Below are 16632 nucleotides of genomic sequence, written 5' to 3' on the forward strand. Positions count from 1 at the left end.
GGTTGACGGACCCTTTATCAGTTTGGACCAGTGTAGCGCGAGCCGATCGCGATCATGCGACGCTGTTACTACATCATATATGATGTCTATGGTTACTACACAGACAGCGCTAAGAGATCCAGTAAAGAAATCCTTACTGAAAATGTGAAATATGTTGATGGACAAATAGTTTATACTGTGATGCCATCTCAACTGTTTTATATGGGCAAATCTATTGTCATACAAAAAGGTCACTTTGGGGCTAACATGAGAAGATGCATACATCTGAATATACATTATATACATAATATAATGTATAATACATAATATAAAATATACATAAATAACATTAAATTTATTAATGATATGAGTTTTTGGCAGTTAAACTTTGATACATCTGAAATGTTGAAATTGTAATTTTTTTGCTCTCAAGTTAACAATAAATTACTGTTTTTATTTTACAATGTGTTTTGTGTGGTTAATAAAATTATTTTACTGAATTACATGCAGTGAAATATTTCAAATCATTTATAGAAAATAATATAAAAGAAGAGGGTCTTTGCAGCCTAAAATAAAAGATTTACAATTAATTTATTCATACAGTAATACATTATATTAAAAAAAATCATGTGGATTAAGATATCATATGATATGAAACAACCAAGACAGTGATCCAAGTCTGAGAATTCAATGAGCACTTGTGGAAAACTCTTCCTTTGCTCTATCTGAGTTTAGCATGAGATGCATGAATTGAAACTGGGATGAGAGTATATTGAGTTCATGGAGAGAACTCTCTGATTTCTCTGTCTGAGATCACAAAGAGACACAGAAGTTGAGAAACTCTGAGCATTATATTAGAGCTTGTTGAGATCTCTTCTGAAACTTAAAAGGAGACTAAATTGAGATTTAGTGCATCTTATTGCTCCAGAGAAAAGCCTGAGACACAGGAGAAATAAACCTTTGTCTCAGTTTGGTGTCATATGGATCTCAAAGTTGTCTAGGAGAAATAAATGAAACATTTTGGAGATCTCTTTTCAGATTTTCTTTTCCTTTGGGGCTTCACTCCGAGTGAAATCTCATTACATCAAGTAAATGACAAATCAAATATATTAATGTGTTTCAAGTGGTTTCCCCTTTTTACTTAATGATTTCTTGACATTTCTGAAAAAGATTTTTGATTTTTTTTATTGCTCTCTGAGTATTATATCATGATGATTTTCTCTATGATTCTGTACCATTGTTGCAGAAAAAAATATTTTGGGGTCGGGGGAGGGAAAATGGTCAATAAATGATCAATAAATCAATAAAATGTTCCCAAATGAGCCAAGAAATGATGTGGAATAATTTTTATCATGTGCCATCAAAATGTTTGCAGAGGGTTAATATATATGAATGTCTTCAAATCAATAGTTTCCTCATCAGTTGTTAAATAAGTGCAATGTAAATATTAATAATGACTGAATCAATAATATTTATGATTCTGTCAATAGACTCTTCAGAAATGTGTGTATAATAGCTTAGCATTTCTCAACATGAGGAAGTTGTTTGATAATGTGTTTGTGACTGATCTACAGTCTTCAGGATAATGATTTAAATAGAGAGAGTCACTTTGCATTGTCAGCACATGCTTCAGTGCTCTGAGAGTGTTTATAGTGCTGTGAGTTTAACACTTCATGACTGAGAGCAGAACACAATCTTCATCATCACACAAGACTAAACTACAGCAATGAACACAATCAACATCTTCATCTGGACCATTGCACTGTTTATTCAAGGTAAGATGTAAAAACTGACTCTGGTTTTGGTGTTTTTGTAAAAGTATATGATGATAATAGTTTTAAACACTAATAGTTTTTCTTTTCTCTTCTTCAGAATCCAGAGGAGTGACTCTGACTCAACCTGAAGTTAAAACTGTCCAACAGAGTCAAACAGCAACAATAGAGTGTAATATAGATGTAGGAATATACAGCAATGACTTATACTGGTATCAGCAGAAACCTGGAGAAGCTCCTAAACTCCTGATTTATTACATAAGCAGCCGTAATACTGGAACTCCATCTAGATTCAGTGGCAGTGGAACAGCAAATACTGGACGAGATTTTACTCTGACCATCAGTGGAGTCCAGACTGAAGATACAGGAGATTATTACTGTCAGAGTTATCACAGTGGTGGTGTGTTCACACAGTGATAAAGAGTCGTACAAAAACCTCTGTCAGTCAGACGTCACAGTGACTGCACTGATACAGCTGAGAGAAACTGCAGCTGCTGATGGAGGATCACAGACTACACAATATCAAACCTTTCACACACTTTATTCATTATTATGATGTAAGAAAACATGAAACACAATCTTATATCCCTTACTAAACTGGACACAAATGTGGAGAAAAGTGGAGCTTGTTCCTGTAAAACTTGCCACTACAATGTAATCTAACTGTAGGAAAGTCAATCTCTTTAATTGCACTTCCATCCTTCACCACTAGAGGACAGATCTTTAATATTACTGAGTTCCCTATCTGTCAGCAAGAGAGTTTCTCTGGGCACTTCAACACTTCCTTTATTTCCAAAGGAGAATATTCTCTAGCAAGATAATATCTCTATAAAAGAGAACATTTCCTCTAAAAGACGCTTGTTTCTTCCGGTCGAGTTTGCAGATGAGTTAGGCGGTTCCCCTGCAGGTGAACTTCATTTCTAGAAATTAACAGACTTTAAAAGCCACACACACATTAAAAGCCGAAAATGTGTCATTCGTGTTCAGAAAAATAACTACAATAATAATAATGAGCTTAGCTTTGTGTTGCGCTTTAACTTTAAACAGAACGAGTACGTCTTTCTTGAAGTGCACATTGTAGATCATAACAGAAATTAGCACAGCCGAAACTGATGAATGACTGAAACCTCTTCCAGCAGCGGTCGGGACGAGTAGAGCGCAGTCTGGACGGTTTAGAAGTTGCAGATGTCCTGATCAGGCCAGTGTGCACATGATGATGGACAGGAGTCATAGTCCCATACTCCATTTCAATGAAGTCATTCAACTGTGCTCTCAGAGTTACAGTTATATTCATAAAGAGCCTTCGAGTCCCACCAGGTGTAATCCACGTTTAGAGAGTTGGGTCACTCTCCCACTCTTTACTGTAGATACAACTGTATATTTATGCCACTTTGACACACTGATCACTCGAATATACAGCTACAAATTATAATAAAATATAATAAAAAATGAGTTGTAGTTAAAAGTGTCTAATTGGTCTAATTACCAAGCTCTCCATAAAACAAACAAAACAAGCCCTTCAATTTAATAAACTAACACATATTATAAAGACATTTCATATTTACTGGTATTAGATGATTTGGTAATTGCATTGAATAGATTAGACTTTAAATTAAAACATTTGCATTTGGTGTGTAAAAGGTGTTTTTATGCTGAGTTTCCGCTGTTCTGACCAGCGTGTGGCGTTTCCAGAGCTTCAATACAGTGAATCATTATGCAAATTAATCGGTTCAATGGTTTCTAAAAGCTTTGTTTCTCCATCACTAGAGCAACATGATTCTGGTTCACTCTTGAGTTGATAACAGCAGGCCAGAGAGCAAACTCCACTTCTGGCTGGGTCCCCGGCCCAAAACTGGCCCAACACACTGAACATGGACACACAGAGCTTCCTCTGGCCCAGATGTGGCCCACACCCTGTAAAGTGACTCTTATTGACTGATATGGCCCAGGTCTGGCCCAGGCACTGTAAGACAGATCTGGCTGAGAGTCGGCTGGGCAGAAACTGGCAGTGACACACAAACTCAACCAAGGGTTTTTATTATAAAATTAACAAATACACTTTAATATAAACACGTATGAACAATGAACAAATACACTATGATATTAACATTTATTAACAAAACACTGAGTCTTCATTTGTGATCATGTATTAGTTATGATTTTCATAACATTTTCATATATATTTACACCATTGTCTATAAATGTAATGATTATGTAACAATTAGTGTCAGAACGGCTGATTTTTTTTTTTTTTATGATATTTTTATATTCAAAAGTTTTTAATCTCCTATAAATGATCAGTTTGTCTGCGCTGCTTCACTAAAGCAGAAGTGAAAGTGTTCCAGTCCAGATCATGTAACCAATCAAAGAGTGAGACTGAAAACCCCATTTGCATTGTCAGGGTGGAGTGATTGTGATCCTCTCAGAATAGAGCAGCTCTGTCTCCAGAGACCATGTTCAAACCCCAAGAGCTTTATTTGACATTTACTGCTACATCAACCTTCTGAAAAGCACCTGCATCTTCATCTGTTAGTTGAATGATGTTGTCAGACACAAAGTGAACTTGTTGAGAAGCTTTATTGAATGTTGCAGCAAACACAGCAGATTGAAAGATCACACACACACACACACACACACACACACACACACACACACACACACACACACACACACACACACACACACTCAGTTTCAGTATTGAGTTGTAAATCACTCCAGCTGCAGCACTAGACTCATGTGAATCCTGCCTGACACAGGACACTCAGATACGGCTCATCTTCAGGAGAGAAACATCAGCACTCAGAGCTCTTGTGGAACGAGACCTCATGAGGAGCTCCATCATGTGTTACTCTGCAGACGTACAGCTCTCCCTCTTCCCAGCGTGCTTTGCTGAGGGTCAGGACGCTACTGCGGCTGTAGCGGCCGTCCTGCTGGCTCTCTGCGCTGGTCAGAACCCCCTCGGTGACCTCTGACCCGTCCAGTGTCCAGCTCACCAGCGCCCCCTGTGGAGAGTAAGAGCTGAGCAGGCAGAGCAGTGCGGCTGAGTCTCCAGAGATCTGCAGAGAAGAGGGCGGCAGCAGAGACACTGAGGGCTTCACTGTGGGACCAGCTGCAGGAGACAAACAACACATTCACAGCAGTTATAACTCTGAACATAGAGATATTAAACTCAAAATGCAACTCAATTTCAAACAGAGTTAAAACACAATTGAATCACACAGAATGAACAAAACACTGAATTATAAGCACAACATGAGCAAAAGAGATTCAGTATCATTGACTGAACTACAGAAAGTAGCAACATTTACATTCTGATGTCAAATCTCTTTTTCCATGTATGATTTCTACAATAAAAGATGAACTAAATATGAACTCAGTGTAGAAATAAATGAAGGAAAGACAAACCTGTAATAAACTGATTAAACTAGTGAGACACAGTGTGGAAATATGTTTAGAATTCCTTTTTTGTTGAAATGAATAATGTTATTCTTATAATAATATCATTGTTTTAGATTAAATTAGTATACAACATTATCAGTAACACTTTATTAAAAGCCTTCATACATATTGCATTATAAAAGTCTATGCATGTATGATCTAATGAATACATTGTAATATTATCTATTCATTGTTACACCTTTAGAAATTATAATACATTAAAACTCATGACAAACAACCAATTTCAGATGGACAAGGATTTGTAAATATTATAATGCACTAAACATAAAGGCTTCAAGTAAAGTTTCACCACAATATCTAATAATCATTATTATTAATAAATGTTGTTCTTGTTTCCACTGTAAAACACTTTCTCAAATCTAAATTGTATTTTTTTATTAGGTGATTAAATAGACAGACTTACCGATCACCAGTTTAGTTCCTCCACCGAATGTGTACCACAGTGATACAATCTAATGAAACGCTCGTACAAAAACCTCTATTCCACTCGAGTGAACACACACTCCAGCAGAGAGAGAGAAACAACACTTCAACACACTGATATTAGAAGATCCTCAGCTCTTCTCAACACTCACTCATTCAGATTTGACTAAATGCTTTCTGATATAACACTGTTTAAAGAAATATATTTGAGGAGCTGTGACCTCTGAGGTGACCTTTGACCTCTTTGATCATGGATGATGTTGTGGAGTTTCTCATAATGATGCTTCTGTTCTTCATATGCAGATCAATCATCATGATTGACAGAAAAACCTGCAGCTTCAGACTTCAATCTTCAGTCAAAATCTCTTCAAATAATGAGTTTATTGAATATTAGAGCCAAAGTCAATAGAAAGTGTCAACAATGAAAATATAAAAGGTATTTTGCATGTTCTACACAGTCAAGCATGTTTTCATATTCAAGGTCTGTTCTAAAAGTATCTGGACTGGTTATGAATCTCCACACAAGATCATGAAACGTGAACAAGCTCTAATATGTCTCCATCTTTAACAGCCTGTTTCTTCTCCATTTGATGATTTCAGACACACATGAGGCTTCATGATAGATGGAGTGACACCATGAACTCTGATTAGAGATTCACAATCAGTCCTGATACTTTCTGAACAGACTCATGATTCATGATCTTACTTTAGTGATGGCGCTTCATCTAGTGGAAGTGTAGCAGTGATGATGGTCACATGACTGAATATGGACACAGAGATGGACGTTCATCTGCACATCCTCAGTGTCTCAGGAGTCACAATAAAAATACTAAATAAAGTCATGATTCTGTAACTCTAGTGTATATTAGTTTGTTCTCAGCACAAGCTGTTGTAAATCCTGCCCACTTCTTTGCATTGTCAGCACATGCTTCAGTGCTCTGAGAGTGTTTATAGTGCTGTGAGTTTAACACTTCATGACTGAGAGCAGAACACAATCTTCATCATCACACAAGACTAAACTACAGCAATGAACACAATCAACATCTTCATCTGGATATTGCTCTGTATATCAGGTATACAATAAGACACTGACATGCTTATAACTACATTAATAAAGTTGGTTCATATTTTATAAGTATTGAACATCTATTTCTATTTCTAATATGAAACATTGTTTTTATATTGTCTTTATGCATTTCTCTTCCAGGCTCCAGTGGACAGATCACAGTAACTCAAACTCCTGTAGTTCATACAGTTTCATCAGGAGAGAATGTTGTGATGAGATGCAGCGCCAGCACTCCTTTAACAGGCTGTAATACACCCTGTATGTCCTGGTACTCACAGAAACCTGGAGAAGCTCCTAAACTCCTGATATATTGGACAAACAGCCTTCAGTCAGGAACTCCATCTAGATTCAGTGGCAGTGGATCTGGCAGTGATTTTACTCTGACCATCAGTGGAGTCCAGACTGAAGATACAGGAGATTATTACTGTCAGAGTTATCACAGTGGTGGAGTGTTCACACAGTGATAAAGAGTCGTACAAAAACCTCTGTCAGTCAGACGTCACAGTGACTGCACTGATACAGCTGAGAGAAACTGCAGCTGCTGATGGAGGATCACAAACTACACAATATCAAACCTTTCTCACACTTTATTCATTTATTATGATGTAAGTAAACATGAAACACAATCTTATATCACTTACTAAACTGGACACAAATGTGGAGAAAAGTGGAGTTCCCTATCTGTCAGCAAGAGAGTTTCTCTGGGCACTTCAACACTTCCTTTATTTCCAAAGGAGAATATTCTCTAGCAAGATTATATCTCTATAAAAGCAGAGATGGCAAAAGTACTCACTTCCCGTACTGAAGTAGAAGTACAGATACGTGTGTTAAAAAATACTCTGGTAAAAGTAGAAGTACTGATTTAACTTCTTTACTCAAGTAAAAGTAACAAAGTACAGGCTTGGAAATTTACTTAAAGTATAAAAGTAAAAGAAGCCTTGCAAATGACAACCATTTTTTATGCAAAGCTACCTGGACCACACACATGTTAGAGAGCAAGCTGAGAAACTGAAGTGGATCTGGAAAAAGGTTATTTTTATGCCATTGCCTGCATTTTAAATGGATGTCTGCCAATAGGCCTAAAACATCACATAGCCTTTATGATTATTGTGACAGAGATTGGGAATTTAATTGTGATTCAGTGAGAATTCACAGATCAGTTTCTCTTCTTTAATCTTCCCCTTAAAATTGAAAGGAATCTACACGTATGTAATGATTTTTCCAAGAATTAATGCCTCTGAATCTGTCGAGTCGTCTTGTAGTGGTGCCAGGGACGTAGCCAGAATTTTATTTTTGGGGGGGCCCATCTTAAAATGAGGGGGCAACTAATATATACAGAATATATAGCCTATATATATATACACTCACCTAAAGGATTATTAGGATCACCATACTAATACTGTGTTTGACCTCCTTTCGCCTTCAGAACTGCCTTAATTCTACATGGCATTGATTCTCCTTCTCGCTCATCTTTTCGTGCGTAATATTGTACTTTGAACAACACTGCCATTGTCACCGCATGAACTCTCACGCGTCGCGAAGATGACAGCGTAGGTTACGCACAACACGTCAAATCAAGTTTGAAAACAGCCGCATTTTACCACGCAGTATTTTGATTGGTCAATCTATCAATTAGACTAACACATCAACAATTTCTTATTTTTATTATTTTATTTTAAGCAATCAGAAATCAGAGAGCTACGCCACTGAGTGGTGCGTCAAGTGCAACGTATATTCCCATCCAATAGACCCCTTCAATGTTTGTAAACTTCGGACGCCTAGGTTGGCTGCGCGCGCAGCATGGGGTCAGAAAAATGGTGCGGCTAATAGACCGGCATATTGTGTCAAGGGTATGCACTGTCTTTGCCATCACAGGAACGGGAACAGAACCATAATAAACTTGTTTTAGCTAATGGCGATTGTCTGATTAGAGTCCTGCACGGGTTCGGACGGGTGACCCGCAAATTTTGCTCAAACGAGTGAAAAATATCCAACTGTGTCGGGTCGGACACGGGGGAAATATGGGTCTAAACACGGGTTTAAAACAATCACATGCAAATGTAAAAATATATTCATATTTTTAGGAACACGTCTACAAAAATATGCCTGTATTTCAAGTTGATAAAATAATTTAAAATCCACATCAGTTTATTTGCCCACGCGCCACGCCCTCCCAGGATCTTTCACTTTTAAAAATGCATCATAACCGCGCGCGCGATCTGCTTGCACCTTGCAGTCGTCGAGATGGATGCTGAGGAGTTGAAGAGAAGAATAGCTAGTGGAGATTGTAAAGTTGTCGACAGTCATCAAAAATCAAGTCCAGTGTGTGGGAGAAATTTGGAGTTATCTGAAGAAAATATTGTGTACGGCTTATTTGCTGCATGCATTTTCGTGTTGGATAGCCGCAAATGTGGAACTTCATCGCCGAGGAAGCACGCAGATAACTGTGGTAACAAACCAAGCAGTTCTGTCGAACAGTGTTTTTTTCAAATTTAACACTGTTAAGTATGTGTTTTTTTTATATAATAAACAGGCAGACAGGGACATTGCTACAATCAAAGATGTTCGTGTTTGTAAGTTAGTGTTATTGTGTTATTGACAGTTAACGTTATTGTGATAACAACGGTATAAGTTAGTTAAGCCCTGGTAAGTAAACAAATGTTTTCTGTAACTGTAGACTGGTTTAATAGTTAGGTGAAGTTCGATATCTGGCATTATTGTGACCTGTGTCATGCTACTTAGCAGATAGCAGTATCTATCTGAACCATAGACTGTAAAAAAATAGATCTGAACAGATGTCGTCTATTTTTTTTTTAAAACGGATGTGATCCTGCAGGAATCCTGAAAAACTTGACTCCACAACTGGTGTGATTTTAACAGTCCACGACGCAACAAGTAGGCATTTTTTCTTGACGAGAAATTCTCTGGTTAACACACAATTCAAAGGGATGGAATGAACTTTCTGACGCCGACATGCGCACTGCAAACTTAGAATTTTCCTGTGACGTCAACCGTGAAGGGGTCTATTGACCGTTCACAAAGACCGGTTTGCTAACAGTCCCAAACTATTTCCTTCCGTTCCCTTTAGTTACTGTTGCTATGTCGCGGCGTCGCTCTTACACACACACCATGTTCTCACACACTGAAACACATCGCGGAGCAGAGAGGACACTGACAAGGACACTGGAGGACACTGATCACCTACATTTTCAAATTTAGTCATTTTTTAAAGAAATGTAAACAATAAATACTGTATTGTGGCTCTTTAATGTGTCTGACAGATCTCTGTAATGCCTCAGTTAAAGCTGCTCGTGAACCAATCATCTCTTCCTTCTAGTTCATTTATAGCATCAAATAAACATGAATGAACATAAGAAGGAATGTTGTTTTTACCGCAAAAAGACGTCGGTACACTTCGTTTTTCAAGTTTAAATCCTCCAATGTTAATCTACTAACTCTTCTGACTGCTTTGTAAGACAAAATGCCGGATTATGATTGGTCAGATCACCTGTCAATCAAACTCCCTGCAAAGGGCTGATGACGCGAAAAATAATAACGGTAACTCCACTGAAATTATTTGAAACTAAAGTAACGAGCCAATTTTGTAAAATGTAAGGAGTAGAAAGTACCGATATTCGTATTAAAAATGCAAGGAGTAAAAGTAAAAAGTCGGCACAAAAATAAATAGTAAAGTAAAAATATCTGAAAAATCTACTTGAGTACAGTAACAAAGTATTTGTGCTTCGTTACTTCCCATCTCTGTATAAAAGAGAACATTTCCTCTAAAAGACGCTTGTTTCTTCCGGTCGAGTTTGCAGATGAGTTAGGCGGTTCCCCTGCGGGTGAACTTCATTTCTAGAAATTAACAGACTTTAAAAGCCACACACACATTAAAAGCCGAAAATGTGTCATTCGTGTTCAGAAAAATAACTACAATAATAATAATGAGCTTAGCTTTGTGTTGCGCTTTAACTTTAAACAGAACGAGTACATCTTTCTTGAAGTGCACATTGTAGATCATAACAGAAATTAGCACAGCCAAAACTGATGAATGATTGAACCCTCTTCCAGCAGCGGTCGGGACGAGTAGAGCGCAGTCTGGACGGTTTAGAAGTTGCAGATGTCCTGATCAGGCCAGTGTGCACATGATGATGGACAGGAGTCATAGTCCTATACTCCATTTCAATGAAGTCATTCAACTGTGCTCTCAGAGTTACAGTTATATTCATAAAGAGCCTTTGAGTCCCACCAGGTGTAATCCACGTTTAGAGAGTTGGGTCACTCTCCCACTCTTTACTGTAGATACAACTGTATATTTATGCCACTTTGACACACTGATCACTCGAATATACAGCTACAAATTATAATAAAATATAATAAAAAATGAGTTGTAGTTAAAAGTGTCTAATTGGTCTAATTACCAAGCTCTCCATAAAACAAACAAAACAAGCCCTTCAATTTAATAAACTAACACATATTATAAAGACATTTCATATTTACTGGTATTAGATGATTTGGTAATTGCATTGAATAGATTAGACTTTAAATAAAAAGATTTGCATTTGGTGTGTAAAAGGTGTTTTTATGCTGAGTTTCCGCTGTTCTGACCAGCGTGTGGCGTTTCCAGAGCTTCAATACAGTGAATCATTATGCAAATTAATCGGTTCAATGGTTTCTAAAAGCTTTGTTTCTCCATCACTAGAGCAACATGATTCTGGTTCACTCTTGAGTTGATAACAGCAGGCCAGAGAGCAAACTTTGCCTGGCCCACCTCCACTTCTGGCTGGGTCCCCGGCCCAAAACTGGCCCAACACACTGAACATGGACACACAGAGCTTCCTCTGGCCCAGATGTGGCCCACACCCTGTAAAGTGACTCTTATTGACTGATATGGCCCAGGTCTGGCCCAGGCACTGTAAGACAGATCTGGCTGAGAGTCGGCTGGGCAGAAACTGGCAGTGAAACACAAACTCAACCAAGGGTTTTTATTATAAAATTAACAAATACACTTTAATATAAACATGTATGAACAATGAACAAATACACTATGATATTAACATTTATTAACAACACACTGATTCTTTATTTGTGATCATCATGTATTAGTTATGATTTTCATAACATTTTCATATATATTTACACCATTGTCTATAAATGTAATGATTATATAACAATTAGTGACAGAAGTGCTTATTCTTTATTTTTTTATTTGATTTACATTTTTTTGATATTTTTATATTCTAAACTTTTTAATCTCCTATAAATGATCAGTTTGTCTGCGCTGCTTCACTAAAGCAGAAGTGAAAGTGTTCCAGTCCAGATCATGTAACCAATCAGAGAGTGAGACTGAAAAGCCCATTTGCATTGTCAGGGTGGAGTGATTGTGATCCTCTCAGAATAGAGCAGCTCTGTCTCCAGAGACCATGCTCAAACCCCAAGAGCTTTATTTGACATTTACTGCTACATCAACCTTCTGAAAAGCACCTGCATCTTCATCTGTTAGTTGAATGATGTTGTCAGACACAAAGTGAACTTGTTGAGAAGCTTTATTGAATGTTGCAGCAAACACAGCAGATTGAAAGATCACACACACACACACACAACACACACACACACACACACACACACACACTCAGTTTCAGTATTGAGTTGTAAATCACTCCAGCTGCAGCACTAGACTCATGTGAATCCTGCCTGACACAGGACACTCAGATACGGCTCATCTTCAGGAGAGAAACATCAGCACTCAGAGCTCTTGTGGAACGAGACCTCATGAGGAGCTCCATCATGTGTTACTCTGCAGACGTACAGCTCTCCCTCTTCCCAGCGTGCTTTGCTGAGGGTCAGGACGCTACTGCGGCTGTAGCGGCCGTCCTGCTGGCTCTCTGCGCTGGTCAGAACCCCCTCGGTGACCTCTGACCCGTCCAGTGTCCAGCTCACCAGCGCCCCCTGTGGAGAGTAAGAGCTGAGCAGGCAGAGCAGTGCGGCTGAGTCTCCAGAGATCTGCAGAGAAGAGGGCGGCAGCAGAGACACTGAGGGCTTCACTGTGGGACCAGCTGCAGGAGACAAACACAACCCATTCACACACACACAACACACTTTATTTAAAGCTTTCATACATATTGCATTATAAAAGTATTTTTAATGCATTAATTATGCTCTGCTATATACATTAAAATGCATGTATGATCTCATCAATAAGTGTAACAGCAGTTATAACACATATTATCTATTATCAGGCCGATCTGACTGCTTTAATTCCAGCAATTATTCACTCTGAACATAAATATCTTAAATTTTGAGATATTCACCTGAACTGAAAATGTAACTCAATGTCAAACAGAGTTAAAACACAATTGAATCACACAGAATGAACAAAACACTGAATTATAAGCACTACTGAACTACAGAAAGGAGCAACATTTAAATTCTGATGACAAATCTCTTTTTTCCATGTATGATTTCTACAATAAAAGATGAACTAAATATGAACTCAGTGTAGAAATAAATGAAGGAAAAACAAACCTTTAATAAACTGATTAAACTCATAGTGAGACACAGTGTGGAAATATGTTTAGAAGTTTAGTTCATTTTTTTATATATATTTTTTTTTTTGAAAGGAATAATGCTATTCTTATAATAATATCATAGTTTTAGATTCAATAATTATACAAAAATATCAGTAACACTTTATTTAAAGCCTTTATACATATTGCATTATAAAACGTATTTTTAATGCATTAATTATATATTGTTTTACACATTGATGTAAGTATAATCTCTTCAATAATTGTAACCAAGGTTTTAACACATTATAATATTATCTATTCATTGTTACACCTCCAAAAAAATTATAATACACTAAAACTCATGACAAACAACCAATTCTAGATGTAACAAGGAATGTGCAAATATTATAAAACATTTTAACTTTGGTTACAGTTATTTATGAAAACATATATGACATTATAACATACGCTATTGATACCTTTATAATGCATTATACATAAAGGCTTCAAGTAAAGTATCACCACAATATCTAATTATTGTTATTATTAATAAATGTTGTTCTTTTTTCAACTGTAAAACACTTTCTGAAATAAAATTAAATAGACTTACATTTGATCACCAGTTTAGTTCCTCCACCGAAAGTCCACCACAGTGATACAATCTAATGAAACGCTCGTACAAAAACCTCTATTCCACTCGAGTGAACACACACTCCAGCTGTTATGATTCCTGTCTTGTGTTTCCCTCGTCTTGTGTCGACTTTAGTTATTTCCTGTTCTGTGTCATGTTTTGTAGTCCTTTGTAGTTTTTCTAGTTTATTAGTATCCCCAGGTGTTTCTTATTAACCACGCCCCCTTGTTACTTAATTAAGCTTGTTTGTCTCTTGTGTTTCACTTGTTACCTTGTCAGTTGTTGTACATGTAATGGTTGCCTCTGTGATTCCCTGGTTTTGTTCCTTTGAGTTCCGTGTTCCATGTTTCTTGTTACATTATTAAAATACCCTGCGGTTAGATCCTCGTCTTCACCTGTCTTCCTCAGCAACGTTACAGTCGTTTAGCCTGGTACTCACATAAACCTGGAGAAGCTCCTAAACTCCTCATAAACTCGGTGAGGAGGGGCCAGGAAGTAGTGGTGGAGACGCCGGTGAGGACAGGCCAGAGAATGGTGGTGGTGGAGATGCCGGTGAGGAGGGGCCTGTAGAGACCACAGGGAGTGGTGGTGGTGGTGGAGATGCCGGTGAGGAGGGGCCAGGAAGTAGTGGTGGAGACGCCGGTGAGGACGGGCCAGGGAGTGGTGGTGGTGGAGATGCCGGTGAGGACGGGCCAGGGAGTAGTGGTGGAGATGCCGGTGAGGAGGGGCCAGGAAGTGGTGGTGGTGGAGATGCCGGTGAGGACGGGCCAGGGAGTAGTGGTGGAGATGCCGGTGAGGAGGGGCCAGGAAGTGGTGGTGGTGGAGATGCCGGTGAGGACGGGCCAGGGAGTGGTGGTGGAGATGCCGTTGAGGAGGGGCCTGTAGAGACCACAGGGAGTGGTGGTGGAGAAGACTTTATTTTATGTGGGATCTGGGGTTGTTCCTCAACATGTAGCCTCAAGTGATCAACATTTATTCTTGGGAATTTCACCCCCCCCCCCCCCTCATCTTCGAGGTCTGCACTTTTCCCTTCCAATTTAGTGATTGTATAAGGGCCTAGAAAGTTTGCCTCCAGTTTTCCACCCTTTCTCTGTTGGCTCCTTATATTTTTCCTCCACACTTTGTCCCCCACTTTGAATTCCTTCTGGGCTTTCTTCTGTTTGGATTGTTGCCTAACCCTTTCTTGGGAAGCTCTAGTGTTAGTATGAGCCTCATTTAAGACCTCACTCATAGCAATCGCCAATTCTGTCAGCTGTTCAACAGACATTGTATCCTCCACACTCTTGTCAATCTGACAAAAAGGGCAGGACAATTCTGTTAAAAAAGTGCTACCTATTTATCATTAATTATATTTATATGAAAATTGTAACAATCTGCAGTTACCTGATAGTGCTCAGGAATTTCTGAAGGGTACCGGGCCACCCTCCCAAACATTAAAAAGTACGGTGAGTACTTAGTTGTAACCTGACGCTTTGTCCTAAGCCCAAACATTACTGCATCTAGATGTCTATCCCATTCATTGGGCTTGTCTCTTACAAGCTTGCAAAGGGATCTGGTAATATAATAACATTATTTTAAGCTTCAAAGCAGTCAGGAAGGAACATTTACAATCATACATCTAGCACACATTTTTATCAAATTTTAATAATAGTGTATTGAGTGTACCTATTCATTAAGTGCATTTGCTAGGAAATGAAACAATGAATTTAGCATTTCTATTATCATGCTCTACTTAAATACATAAATGGCTAGTTATTTGCAAAATTGTTATCAGTGTGAAAATAATTAAATTAAAATATTGTTACCTCTGTATTGTCGCATTCATTCGCTCCACAAGGCCGTTCGTCTGTGGATGGTAGGGTGCACACAAGGACCTTTTAATATTTAAAACCTTGCAGATATTACTGTTCAGCTGCAATTTATAAAAGAAAACAGACATTAGGAAATACTTCTTTTTTTCTCCAAAACACGTTGGGAAAAATTATTTTCCTCTTGAGTCTTCTCCTATAATGCCTGATGAGTTTTGAGAACCCCTGACCAGAGATCAGATACCCATTACTCTGTACAGAATCTCTCCAGATCCTTCAGATTCCCTGATCCATGTTGGCGCTGCTTCTCTTCAGTTCAGCCCACTCATTTTCTATAGGGTTCAGGTCAGGGACTGGGGTGGCCATCGCAGATGCTTGGTTTTGTGCTCAGTAACCCATTTATTTTTATGATTTTGATGTTTGTTTTTGGATCACTGTCCAATTGGAAGGTTTAAACATGGCCCGTTATAAGTTCTCTTACGAGAGGTCTCTCGTACTGCGTTTGTAAAACGCATTGGGAAAAGACCTCTTTTCACGAAATACTGAAGCCAAAAAATTATCCTTAATTTTGTATTATTGTAAAGCGCGTTGCAGCAGCACACGGCCATAGGCGAGACGGCTCGCTCGCTCATTGGCTGCTCTGCGGCAACTGCATTAGCCTATCGAGTGAGGCCTGAAGTGACGTCAGGCCAATGAGGGCGCCACTTCCCGCCAAAAGGGGTGTGGCTTAGCCCTATAAAGGGAGCTCGAGAAGGCTGATCCACTAATTTTTCATCTCTTCAGCGAAGCTCACGCATCGCTGGATCACAAGAAGAAGCCGCGACTCCGGTGAGGACGGGCCAGAGAATGGTGGTAACCTGACGCTTTGTCCTAAGCCCAAACATTACTGCATCTAGATGTCTATCCCATTCATTGGGCTTGTCTCTTACAAGCTTGCAAAGGGATCTGGTAATATAATAACATTATTTTAAGCTTCAAAGCAGTC

The 16632-nt window shown here is 38.5% G+C and overlaps 3 gene segments (V, D, J or C); 1 reads left to right on the forward strand and 2 right to left on the reverse strand.

Annotated features, from left to right (window-relative positions):
* The first annotated feature begins 1705 nt into the window (after positions 1–1705).
* Positions 1706–2168, forward strand: LOC307151304 (Ig kappa chain V region K16-167-like). The segment is given in 2 exons: positions 1706–1754; positions 1852–2168.
* Positions 2169–3773: 1605 nt separating this feature from the next.
* On the reverse strand, positions 3774–5945 carry LOC307151305 (immunoglobulin lambda constant 7-like). The segment is given in 3 exons: positions 5874–5945; positions 5614–5662; positions 3774–4860 (listed from the first exon to the last, which is right to left on the reverse strand).
* Positions 5946–11671: 5726 nt separating this feature from the next.
* Positions 11672–14184, reverse strand: LOC307151306 (immunoglobulin lambda constant 7-like). The segment is given in 3 exons: positions 14128–14184; positions 13819–13870; positions 11672–12755 (listed from the first exon to the last, which is right to left on the reverse strand).
* Positions 14185–16632: the final 2448 nt, after the last annotated feature.

This window comes from Squalius cephalus (genome assembly GCF_949319135.1).
Source record: "Squalius cephalus genome assembly, chromosome: 23".
NCBI lineage: Eukaryota > Metazoa > Chordata > Actinopteri > Cypriniformes > Leuciscidae > Squalius > Squalius cephalus.